This window comes from Sciurus vulgaris (assembly GCF_902686455.1).
Source record: "Sciurus vulgaris genome assembly, contig: HiC_scaffold_261_arrow_ctg1, whole genome shotgun sequence".
NCBI lineage: Eukaryota > Metazoa > Chordata > Mammalia > Rodentia > Sciuridae > Sciurus > Sciurus vulgaris.
Window position 1 is genome coordinate 5547986 of NW_027632793.1, and position 12826 is coordinate 5560811.

Sequence of the window (12826 nt, forward strand, 5' to 3'; positions counted from 1 at the left end):
ACCAAGGCACATTATAATGAAAATGCCTAACATTCAAAATAAAGATAGGATTTTGAAGGCCATGAGAGAAAAGCATCAGATTACATATAGGGGTAGACCAATATGGATAGCAGCCAACTTCTCAACCCAGACTCTAAAAGCAAGAAGGGTCTGGACCAACATGTTTAAAGCTCTGAATGAACATGGTTGCCTACTGAGAATCCTATACCCAGCAAAACTAACCTTCAGATATGAAGATGAAATAAAATCCTTCCATGATAAACAAAAGTTAAAAGAATTTAAAATTAGAAAGACTTCACTACAGAATGTTCTCAACAAAATATTCCATGAGAAGGAAATGAAAAACAACAATGTCGGTCAGCAAAGGGAGGAACTACCATAGAGAAAAAACCACTCAAAGGAGAAACCAAGCCAACCTAGAAACCAAAAATAAGCCCAAATGACTGGGAATATGAATCATATCTTAATAATGATGCTGAATGTTAATGGCCTAAACTCATCAATCAAAAGGCATACATGGGCAGAATGGATTAAAAACCAAGACCCAACAATAGGCTGCCTGCAAGAGACTCTTTCATAAAAATAGTCATCCACAGACTAAAGGTGAAAGGATGGAGTAAAAACCTACCATGCACATGGACTCAGTAAAAAAGTGGGGGTTTCCATCCTTATACCAGATACAGTGCACTTCAAGCCAAAGTTAGTCAGAAGGGATAAAGAAGAACATTTCATACTGCTTAAGGGACCCATAAATCAGGAAGACATAACGATTGTAAATATTTATGCTCCAAACAATGGTGTATCCATGTATATCAAACAAATCCTTCTCAATTTCGAGAATCACATAGACCACAACATAATATTTCTGTGTGACTTTAACGCACCACTGTCACCACTAGGTAGATCTTCCAAACAAAATTCAACCAAAGAAACCATAGAACTCAATACACAATCAATAACCTAGACTTAATAGACATTTTAGAATATTCCATCCATCAACAAGCGGATTCACTTTCTTCTCAGCAGCACATGGAACCTTCTCAAAAATAGACCATGTGTTATGCCATAAAGCAGCCCTTAAGACATACAAAAAAATAGAGATACTGCCTTATGTTCTATCAGATCATAATGGACTGATTGTAAAAGTCAATGACAAAATAAAAAAGGGAAATTACTCCAACACTTGGAGACTAAATAATATGCTACTGAATGAAACATGGATAACAAAAAACATCAGGGAAGAAATAAAAATTTTTTAGAGGCCAATGACAACGATGATACAACATATCAAATTCTCTGGGACACTATGAAAGCGGTACTAAGAGGAAAATTTATTGCATGGAGCGCATTCCAGAAAAGAATGAAAAGTCAACAACTAAATGAGCTAATATTACAGCTCAAAGCCCTAGAAAAAGAAGAACAGAATAACATCAAAAGTAATAGAAGACAGGAAATAATTAAAATAAGAGCTGAAATCAATGAAATTGAAACAAAAGAAACTATTCAAAAAATTGACAAAGCAAAAAGTTGGTTCTTTGAGAAAGTAAACAAAATAGACAAACCCTTAGCCACACTAAAAAAGGGAAGGAGAGAGAAGATTCAAATTACTAAAATACATGATGCAAAAGGAAATATCAGGACAGACACCACTGAGATACAGACCATAATGAGAAGCTACTTTGAGAATCTGTATTCCTACTAAATAGAAACTACCGAAGACAATGACAAATTTCTAGAGACATATGCTCCTCCCAAACTGAACCAGGAGGACATACACGATTTTAACAGAACAATATGAAGCAATGAAATAGAAGAAGCCATTAAAAATATACCATCCAAGAAAAGCCCAGGACCAGGTGGATTCTCAGTCGAGTTCTACAAGACCTTCAAAGAAGATCTCATTCCAATACTTCTCAAAGTATTCCAAGAAATAGAAAAAGAGAGTATCCTACCAGACTCATTCTATGAAGCTAATATCTCCCTCATACCCAAACCAGGAAAAGACACATCAAGGAAATAATATTTTGGACCAATATCCTTGATGAATATAGATGCAAAGATCCTTAACAAAATACTGGCAAAATGTATCCAAAAACATATTAAGAAAATTGTGTACCATGATCAAGTGGAGTTCATCCCTGGAATTCAAAGATGGTTCAACATTTGTAAATCAATAAACATAATTCACCATGTCAATAGACTTAAGGATAAGAATCATATGGTTATTTCAATTGATGCACAAAATGCGTTCAACAAAATACAATACCCCTTCATGCTCAAAACACGAAAAAAATAGGTATAGTAGGCACTTACCTGAGCACTTTAAGGCTATTTATGCTAAGCCAATGGCCAACAACATTCTTAATGGAGAAAAACTGAAACAATTCCCATTAAAAATGGGAACAAGACAGGGATGTCCTCTTTCACCATGTCTATTCAACATTGTCCTTGAAACTCTAGCCAGAGCAATTAGGCAGACTAAAGAAATTAAAGGGATATGAATAGGAAAAGAGGAGCTTAAGCTGTCACTATTTGTGGATGACATGATTCTATATTTAGAGGATCCAAAAACCTCCTCCAGAAAACTTCTAGACCTCATCAATGAATTCAGTAAAATAGAAGGCTCTAAAATCAACACACATAAACCTAAAGCATTTTTAAATTCAAGTGATGAAAGACCTGAAAAGGAAATGAGGGAAACAACTCCATTTGCAATACATAAAACAAAAAAAATAAAATAGTTGGCTATCAATCTAACCAAAGAGGTAAAAGATCTCTACAATGAAAACTACACAACACTGAAGAAAAAAATTAAGGAAGACCTTAGAAGATGGAAAGATCTCCCATGTTCTTGGATAGGTACAATTAATATTGTCAAAACAACCATACTACCAAAGTGCTATACAGATTAATTCCAATTAAAATCCCAATGATGTACCTTAGAGAAATACAGCAAGGAATCATGAAATTCAACTGGAAGAAAATGAAACCCAAAATAGCTAAAGCAATCATTAGAAGGAAGAATCAAACAGGGGGTATCGCAATACCAGAACTTCACCTACACTACAAAGCAATAGTAACAAAAATGGCATGGTATTGGCACCAAAATAGACAGGTAGATCAATGGTACAGAATAGAGGACACAGACAAAAACCCAAATAAATACAATTTTCTAAAACTAGACAAAGGTGCCAAAAATATGCAAAGGAGAAAAGATAGCCTCTTCAACAAATGGTGCTGGGAAAACTGGAAATCCATATGCAAGAGAATAAAACTAAACCCCTATCTCTCACCCTGCACAAAAATCAATTCACAATGGATCAAGGACCTTGGAACTCAGACAAGAGACCCTGCATCTTATAGAAGAAAAAGTAGGTCCAGATCTTCATCTTGTTGGCTTAGGATCAGACTTCCTCAACAGGCCTCCCATAGCCCAAGAAATAAAAGCAAGAATCAATAAGTGGGATAGATTCAGACTAAATAGCTTTCTCTCAGCAAAGGAAATTATCAGTAATGTGAAGAGAGAGCCTACAGAGTGGGAGAATACGTTTGCCACTCATACTTCAGATAGAGCACTAATTTCCAGAATCTATAAAGAATTCAAAAAACTCTACACCAAGAATGCAAATAATCCAATTGACAAATGGGCTAAGGAAATGAATAGACACTTCACAGAAGGAGATCTACAAGCAATCAACAAACATATGGAAAAATGTTCAAAATCTCTTGTAATAAGAGAAATGCAAATCAATACCACCCTAAGACTCCATCTCACCCCAATTAGAATGGCAATTATCAAGAATACAAGCATCAACAGGTGTTGGTGAAGATGTGGGGAAAAAGGTACACTCATACACTGCTGGTGGCACTGCAAATTAGTTCAGCCACTCTGGAAAGCAGTGTGGAGAATCCTTAGAAAACTTGGAATGGAACCACCATTTGACCCAGCTATCCCACTCCTTGGCTTATATCCAAAAACCTTAAAATCAGCATACTACAGAGATACAGCCACATCAATGTTCATTGCTGCTCAATCCACAATAGCCAGATTGTGGAACCACCGTAGATGTCCTTCAATTGATGAATGGATAAAGAAACTGTGGTATATATATATACAATGGAATATTACTCAGCCATAAAGAATGATAAAATTATGGCATTTGCAGGCAAATGGATGAAATTGGAGAACATCATGCTAAGTGAGATAAGCCAATCTCAAAAAACTAAAGGTCGAATGATATCGCTAATAAGTGGATGAGGACACATAATGGGGTGAGGGAGGGGTTAGTGTTAGGGTTAGAGTTAGGGTTAGGGAGGGGGGGAAGAATGGAGGAAGGAAGGACTGTATAGAATGAAAAGAGGGGTGGGAGGTGTGGGTGGAAGGGAAAAATAACAGAATGAATCAAACAATAATACCTTATGTAAATTTATGATTACACAAATGGTATGCCTTTATGCCATGTACAAACAGAGAAAAAAACATGTATCCCATTTGTTTACAATAAAAAAAAATTTGCACCTTGGTTTACCTAGTTATATATACATGAGCACTTTTTTTTTTTTAAGGTTGAGGGCTTCTGATTTTGTCTACGTTTAGTATGGGTTTATAACATGTAATAATTTTGTGGTGTTGCTTTTGGAAAATTACTTTCTGGTTTCTTTTTCTTGTCAGTGTTTGAAAACTTATTTACTTTTCTTGGTTTAGCTGGATAGAAATTTGAGTCATTTTGTTACAAAGAATACCTTCCTTTTCTTGTTAGTCTTAGTTCAAACAAAGGAGTTTAAGTTGCATTTAGTTTATTCTCTCCTGTGGCCTAGAAATTGCCTTGTCTAGGTAACCATGCTACCCTTAAATGGCAACCATATATTTGAGTATATTTTGCAGACCTTTTTAAAAAGCGAAGTTTATTTTAACTATAAATGTAATAGAAACTTGGAAAACTGCAAATATGCAAAAAATAGTCCTGGTGGGGATTAAGAAGATGTTGGTCAAATGATTCAAAATTTCATTTAGGAATAAATTCAGTTCTGTTGTGTAATGTGATGAATATACTAATAAATATATACTGTGTACTTGAAAAATTGCTAAGAGAGTAAATTTTTACTGCTCTCACCACACTGCCCAAAAAAATGTATGTGACATATATGTTACTGAGCTTGATTTATGCAGTCTGTGGATATAACTCAATGGTAAGTGTATATGTCTAGCTTGTGTGAGGTCCACACCATCTCCAGAGATTTAGCCATTCTATATTGTATACATATTCCAAAACATCATGTTCTACAACATAAATAATAAATTTTTGTTTGCTAATTTTTTTAAATTACAGAAAAAAACACTAAAAAATGTGCACATTTACTTCCTGTTAATTTTGACTTCTTATTTATTTTTTCTTTTTTGCTATAAATGTTTTTTGTGATGTTGGTTACCTTTCTCTTCCTCTTTTCTTTTTCTTTCTTTTCTTTCACATGGTTGGTTCTTAGGGTTGTTACCAGAGACTTAGGCCATAGGGGTCCTAACTTCAAGGAGTTTAAAATAATTAGATCTGGCCAGTCACTCCAGAAGTCAAATGGGAAAAAGTAATGGAGAAAGAAAATTTAATCAGTAGACATATATCAAAAGGCAAGAGGGATCAAAGACCAGCCTGCCTTTGAGGATATTGATATGAGCTTTAAGTTCAAATAAAAGAAAAATTGGGGCACAAAACTGGAGATATGCATAATTAGATAGTCTTGGTCAAATTAGTCTGGTTGGTCATTATCTCAGAATTGGTTCTGTGAAGCTCAAGAAGTAATCAGCCTCATAGAGATTTGTCTGTTTCTGGAACATTAAGAAAAATGACTGCAGACTCTTTGGTACCATCCTGAGGTACTGGAACAGGATGGCACAGAAATTGGCAGTTAACAGGCTGTTCACATTCCCTTAGTTCTCTTATTGATCTCCCCAGTTTTGGAGGAGATGGAATAGGTTAGTTAAGCTGAGGGCTAATTAAACTACTATTACCAGTTTTTAAAGTCTCCTTAAGTGAATAGCATGCCTGTTTGCAGAGCTGATCCAAAGTTTAAGGCAATAAAGAGAAAATGGAGGTAGAGATACCAAGTTTTTTTCTTGCTTTTAGTTACCCATTGGGAAAAAGCAACCTGTTAAGTTCTTTTTTCTTATGTACAATTCTGTATTTGGACATTCAAGCAACATTTATTTTTATTTTTATTTTTTTTTTCACTGTTGAGTGGTCTGTTCTTTTTTTTATTTTATTTTATTTTATTTTATTTTTATTGTAAACAAATGGGATACATGTTGTTTCTCTGTTTGTAAAATACCAAAATGCAAGAAAATCTTTGGAGATGTTGCAAAGAAATGTTTTTGATTTCTTCTGTTTAAATTCTGTTTGGGAATATAGATAAGAAAAAGTAATAAATTTAATGATGCCAAGGAATCACCAAATATTTTGGACTCTGTTGCATGTATAAAGTGTGTCCTGAAGATCTAGAACTTATTTCTAAAACATATTCTTATTTATTAGTTAGTGTAACTAGCACTTTTCATTGGCAGTTAATTTTCTTTGATTCGGGTAACATCATTTCTTCCCTTCTTGCCATTTTTAATATATTCTCTTTCTGTGATCTCTTTATTAAGGAATTTGAAATAAGAATAAATTAATAAAATTATACATATGATATTTCCAACAAAGCACCAATCTAATGCACACTCACCTGTTTCTAGTCATTACCATTTCTAGTCCATGTACATACAACATGTTTTCTCAGTATAAATTTTTCATGTGGGGAAATTCCCTTATAAGGAAACAGAGTAAGAAGATTAATTTTTAATAATAAAGAATATACTCTATGTGTTTAAAGTTTTAAAAAAGGTAAGATGGAAGCATATATAGAAACTATACTATTAAACTTCTCTGTGGCTCAGAATTGAAGCAGCTGAAGAACAGCTATAGAAACAGGCAAGTGACTTAGGGAGTTCACTATTAGAAAAACTTGAAGAGATCCAGAAAATCTGTTCTTTGTCATAGGGGGCAAGAAAAGATACATCAGCACTCTGCCTGATGGCAGTGACAATACCAAGGCCTGGCAGGCAGGCATTGTGTTGTATTACACCAAGGAAAAGAGAGAAATATAGTGGCCATATTTTGGAAAAAAAAAAAAAAAAAAAAACAACTGTAGAGCAGAAGGGCAGTCTGAACTTAATTCACAAGTGATCCACATTTCTCAACTTGTGAGCAGAGGCCTGTGGCAGACAGCCATCTTGTGGAGGTCGCAAGTGAGTTCATTGCTGTGAAAACCCTAGAGTGCCTACTGTGTGGCCCAGAGTGACCCTGGTGGAATGCAATTGAAATAGGCACAGAGAGAATTATACACAAAGAGATACAGAAGGGAATGTAGCCTGCTTTCCTTTTGAGTCTGGTAGTGAGGACAACCAGTTGAAGAGGTTGGGAGATTGAATGGGAACAAATGATTGCTTGAGAGAACTGGACCTTGGAAGGTCACAGTTATGTTAGCGTACTGCACAGGATCTGATGTATCCCCCATCCCCACCACCTGAGATGTTTGGTTACTCCACCCTATAAGTAGAAATCTTAGTAAGTTCCCAAGATCTAGACACACAGCAGTGACAGATATCTGCCAGGCCCTAGTGGTATGTCTATCTGATCTGTCCAGAGTAGATTTCAGCCAAGATAATATCTCATCCAGAGCTTGGTGTCTGATGCTGAAACTTTCCACTTAGAACTCCCAAAATCAGCAGCACTCTGGGAGTGCCTTAATCTAATGTGTCAAGAGTAAACTCAAGAGCATGGTACTTCTCTCATTCCATGCTACCAAGTACTGATGAGCAGGGAAGCTGAGAATCATTTAAGTCAGTTTTAGTCCCTGACTACTCCAGCTGACGGCATGGCAAGTGACCCAAAAGGATAAGGGGATTAATACCCCCAGCCCTTCCTCTTTCCATTGGATGAATAGCAGAAGAAGACATGGTAAGAAGTGCAAATTGTTATAGATAATGAGTCTGCTTTTATCTACAGGTTTGATGGCCTTTATACTAACAACCTGAGCATATTCTAATTACCACATATGCCTTGCCTCTCCTCCTGACCCCTTGCCTCCATGCTCACTGATATCATCTTCTGCTCAGTGGTCAGCTACAACTCTTTTCCTCCTTCAATAGACAGGGATAAAGATTTCCCCTTATGATACACCCCTAGATTGTGGGTCATGACATGCACAAAATATTCCTTGCAGGGTTGATGTGAAAAGGAAAATGATGAATGTGTTAGAAAATCATTGGCTTTGTCTGGTTTTTCTGCATGGAATTTCAGGGACTCAGACCCACAGAGGATCTAGAGGGTACCTAAAAGGGATTCCTCTGGTGTTGAAGAAATAGGTCATTTTGTAGAGCACTTGCCTAGGATGCTCAAAGACTGCAGTTCGAATCCCATGTGGCTCAGGGAAAAAGAAATAAAAATTAAAAAGCTCTTCTGAATATGCCAACCCTCCCTGGTCTTGAATTTTTCTCCTCTTTTCATCAACTGAATTGACACAGTTGAAAAAGTGCCAGTTGGACACGCATGCCTTTTCCAATCACACTTTCAGCATGTCGCTGTGGTAAAAGTTAGCACTGCTTCCCCAGTCACCTGCATTACTTAAGAGGAGTTGTTCTTGGAGATGAGTCAACTCACAGGAACTGATGGGTTAGATTGTTCTCATGAGTATACTTATGGGTGTATATCATCAGCAAGTTCTTGAAGAAGACAATGCTCACCAGGTTGCAATGGCAGGAATCATCTACTCAGTTGTTAAGATCCAGTACATCTGTGCTATAGTGTTTTTGTTTTGGTTATACAAAACCTTTTACAAGTGCTTGCTTTGGCAGCACATATACTAAAATTGGAATGCTACAGATATTAGCATGGCCCTGTGCAAGGATGACACACAAATTCATGAAGCATTCCATATTTTGAATCAGTTAGTAAAAATATGAAAATGCATGCTTTATATTTTCACTTTCCTAAAGCATTAAAATAAAGATATTTCTCAAAAACAAATCCTCCACCAAAAATTTACACAATTCTGGGATTTCATAAATAAAAGCCAGATATTACTTTAACCACTGAATCAAATTACTACTTACCCAAATTATTAAGATCCATCGTTTGTCTGTCTGTGTGTGTGTGTGTGTTGTGTTGCATGTGCTGGGGGCCACACATCAGTCCTTGCACCTGCTAAGAAAGCATTCTATCGCTGAGCTCTCCCCTCAACCCCAAGACCATTTTTAAGTAAGCAATTCAAAACCTGCTAACATAAATCATTTTTGCCAGCTATTTAGAGAACTAAAGGAAAAACATACCAGTTATCAATTCTATCCTTATAAGCATTCATATGAGAAAGATTTTGAATTACCTGGTTTTCTCTAATGGTAGCAATGTGAGAAGATTCCATTTAAAAAATTAACAATGGCTTTGGCATAGAAGAGAATGAAAAGGAAATTATCTCTCTGAAATTTTAAATCCTTCCTAATTACAAAGATACTAACAACAAACACTCACTTGGTCCTTAAAAGAGGCCTAGGATAGAATAAACAAACATCACTTTCAGTATCTTTTTTTAAAACTTAAAATTTTTGTGCTCTGTAGCTGAGTTGCTAAGGAGTACACATAGAGTGACTACAATTTCTTCTGTTTTCCAAAGCGTATATAGTGAACTTTAAGATGAAGAGGAAAGTATGGATGGCATTCATTATTGGCCTTAAACCAACTGGATTTCCTCTTAACCTATCTTCTGAATCTCCTCATGGCATGCACAGAAATAGGCAGCAAGTTTTGTCATAAGAGAACAAGGATAGCAGCATGTATTTGACAGGTCTTTTTGACCTCAGGTTTTCTGTAATTCATTCGATGAACACTTAGCCCCCAGAACAAAGAAATAGAACTACTTTGGACTCGAGATACTATTTATCCATTCATTAGGCTGTTATAGGCAGAACCCCAAGGTCCCCAAGAATCAAACTAGCAATGAGTGAGAGTTTGTCAATCTAACATGGCCTATTGGGCAAGAAAGGCCAAGCACTGAGGAGAATTTCTAAGGGTCTGGGTGAGTGATAGTAGCCAGTGGCAGAAAAGACTGTCCTCATGAATTCCCCAAGCTTGTAGAGAAGTACATTAGTTTTGGTTAAAACATGCTGCTTAGAGGGAAACAGAGGAAATATATGAGGACCTCTGTTTTGTAAATATTTGGGAAAATAGAACATGTAGGTAAAGTGCTGGTTTCAACCCAGTGAGAATGTCTGATGACCACCATGTGCAATTCTGACAATGTGGCCATTTCCAAGTTGATGCTTTGATGCAGAGAACTGACTTTCCTTGTGTTTTGGCAGGTACAAAGGGGTCACTATGGAGTTCAAAGGACAGAACTTTTGCCTGGTGACTGGGAAAACCTGGCCATTGAGATCCACGGTGGCCCAGAAAAGCATGAAGTAAGTGACTGAGTGCTGGTGAGTACCAAGAACTGGCAAGAATTTTGTCCTTAGGATTAGATACACACAGACCTGGCAAAGATACCCAGTGTCCTGCCAGCCTGAAAGAACTTCCTCTTTTGCATCTCTTGGAACAGCCTGACCAAAAAGTCACCTGTCCCATTCAAAGGGAACTAAAGGAAGTGTTGAAGTTGAATGTTTTAGAAACAACAAACAAATGAATTAATGAGAACTCGATTTTTTTCCTAAAATTTCAAAGCAAAATTCTCATGGTAAACTAAATGACCCAAGCCTTATTTTGAGTAATGACTAATAAATATTTTATTTGACCTTTGATAATTAGATATTACTTAGAAAATATCACCTATGTAAGTTTCCCTCAAACTGGCTATCCAGGTTTTAGCTTCAACAATATTTCAAAAGTTGTCCAAAATGGCTGGGATTGCAGTTCAGTGGTAGAGCACTTGCCTAGCATGTTGTCAGACACTGGGTTTTGATCCTCAGCACCACATAAAATAAGTAAATAAAAAAAGATATGGAGTCCATATAAAAATTAAATTTAAAAAGTTACCCGTGACATTTACTCAGAGTATGAATACTCTCAATAGACAGTAAGTCTCCTAATGCAGGATTTGCACTACTTCTAGCAGTGTCTTTGCTACAAATCCCTTGGTCATCTTAGGAAATTTCAATGTCATGGAAACTACTAGGGAAAAAAAAAGACTACCAGAGGAAATAAAGATGCTTCTTTCCTCCACAGGTATCTCCCCTAAGTAAGAAACATGATGGAGAAGATGAGTGCCATGCATCTGATTCCCAAGGACAAGCTTCTGATTCAGAAAAAATTACACTGCTTGATGCTTTACATGAAATACCAGTGAAAAAACTTAGGTAGTCGATCTCACAGCCACTCAAAAGAATGACTAGTACTTTTGCTTAATAAATAGAAGCAAGAATCAAAGTATCAAACACAACTATTAATAAAAATCCAGTAAAGTCAGCAATCCCCAAGGAAATTAAGTATGCCATTAAATCTTGATCTGAATCCACCAGGATCAGAAGAGTCTCTGGCTGCCATGGGAACCATGGCGCCACAAAGCTCACATGTCCCCCTCTGTGATCTCAGGCGCTGTCTGATGTGTAGACCCGAGGTCACAGAAGCCACTCATCAACATCCAGAAGGCCCAATGCCCAGAGAAAGCCTCTGGGGAAAGAGAGAATGTGCGTGATCCTAGGGAGCCTGGGACCTCTGTGCCCTTCATGCCTGCTATGCCCGAAGGCAGCCCCTTACACTGAGAATAGATTCACTCTCCCATCTTTTTTTCTTAGGGAATGGAAACACTGGAGACCAAAATTGAGGCCATTTTCAGAGGGGAAGAGAATGAAGTTGAAAAATTGAGAGATCCAGGATATAACTTTCAGACACTTATCTCAGTCCACTGTATTTTGATAGAGGGGGCTACAAACATAAGGAGCTCCAGGTGGAGATTGCATGAGGAATTTGTGTTTTCTGCCTGCCAGCAAATATCAAAACTTGGACCACAGACTCCGTGATGCATCACCACTTCCCTTTTCCACTTTAGCTTTACTGACAGACTCTGGCTGTGTTATTGAGGAATTCTCTCTGTTGGGGAAAAAGTGTTTGCCCAGGAGAAATAACTTTTTCTCCCTACCAACATAAATATGTTGGTAGGAAAGATCCAGCACCTCCACTGGGTAGTGTATTTTGCCCAGATATCTTCTGGTTAGAAATTGTCCAAGAAAAATGCCAGAAGGAAAATAGGAGTGAGGAAGGAGTCAGCGGTTTGTGATTCAAATGACTAGGGATCCAGGTGTGAATCATCCCCGAAGTCTCCCTCCATACTGACAACCTGAGAATATTCTGCTTCTCACATGTGCCTGCCACTCCCTAGCAAGATTACTGTGTAAAGTAGATGGAGATTTTCTAAGGTATTTGGTGGCTTTGATTGGGGCTGATTTGTCCTCAGAGAATTTGCAGAGTCAGACCATCTAGAGGATGTACAGGGCATACAAAAGCAGTTGCTGTGAAGCTGATGAGATGGCTCCTCTTGGAGAGCACTCACCTGACATACTCAAGGACCAGGGTTTGATTGCCTATCAGGACCATCAGATGGAACATTTCTTGAATATGAAAAACCTCCCTCCTGTCATCTTTTCTTCTCTTTTCTTCAACTCAATCAGCACAGTTGAAAAAGAACCAGTTGTACATGCAAGCCATTTCCAATCAGACTCTCAGCATAGAGCTGCACTCAAACTTAGCAGTGCTTTCCCGTACACCTGCATTTTCTAGCAGGAGATGTTCCTTCACATCAGACAATGCAT

At 37.2% G+C, this 12826-nt stretch overlaps 1 pseudogene across 1 annotated transcript in view; it reads left to right on the forward strand.

The window, feature by feature from the left end:
• Positions 1 to 11478, forward strand: part of LOC306652521 (coiled-coil domain-containing protein 138-like) — a 45313-nt pseudogene extending 33835 nt beyond the window's left edge. The window contains exon 7 of the transcript XR_013766687.1: positions 11244 to 11478. The product of XR_013766687.1 is annotated as a coiled-coil domain-containing protein 138-like (transcript). The remainder of the gene's footprint in view (positions 1 to 11243) is intronic.
• The last annotated feature ends 1348 nt before the right edge of the window (positions 11479 to 12826 follow it).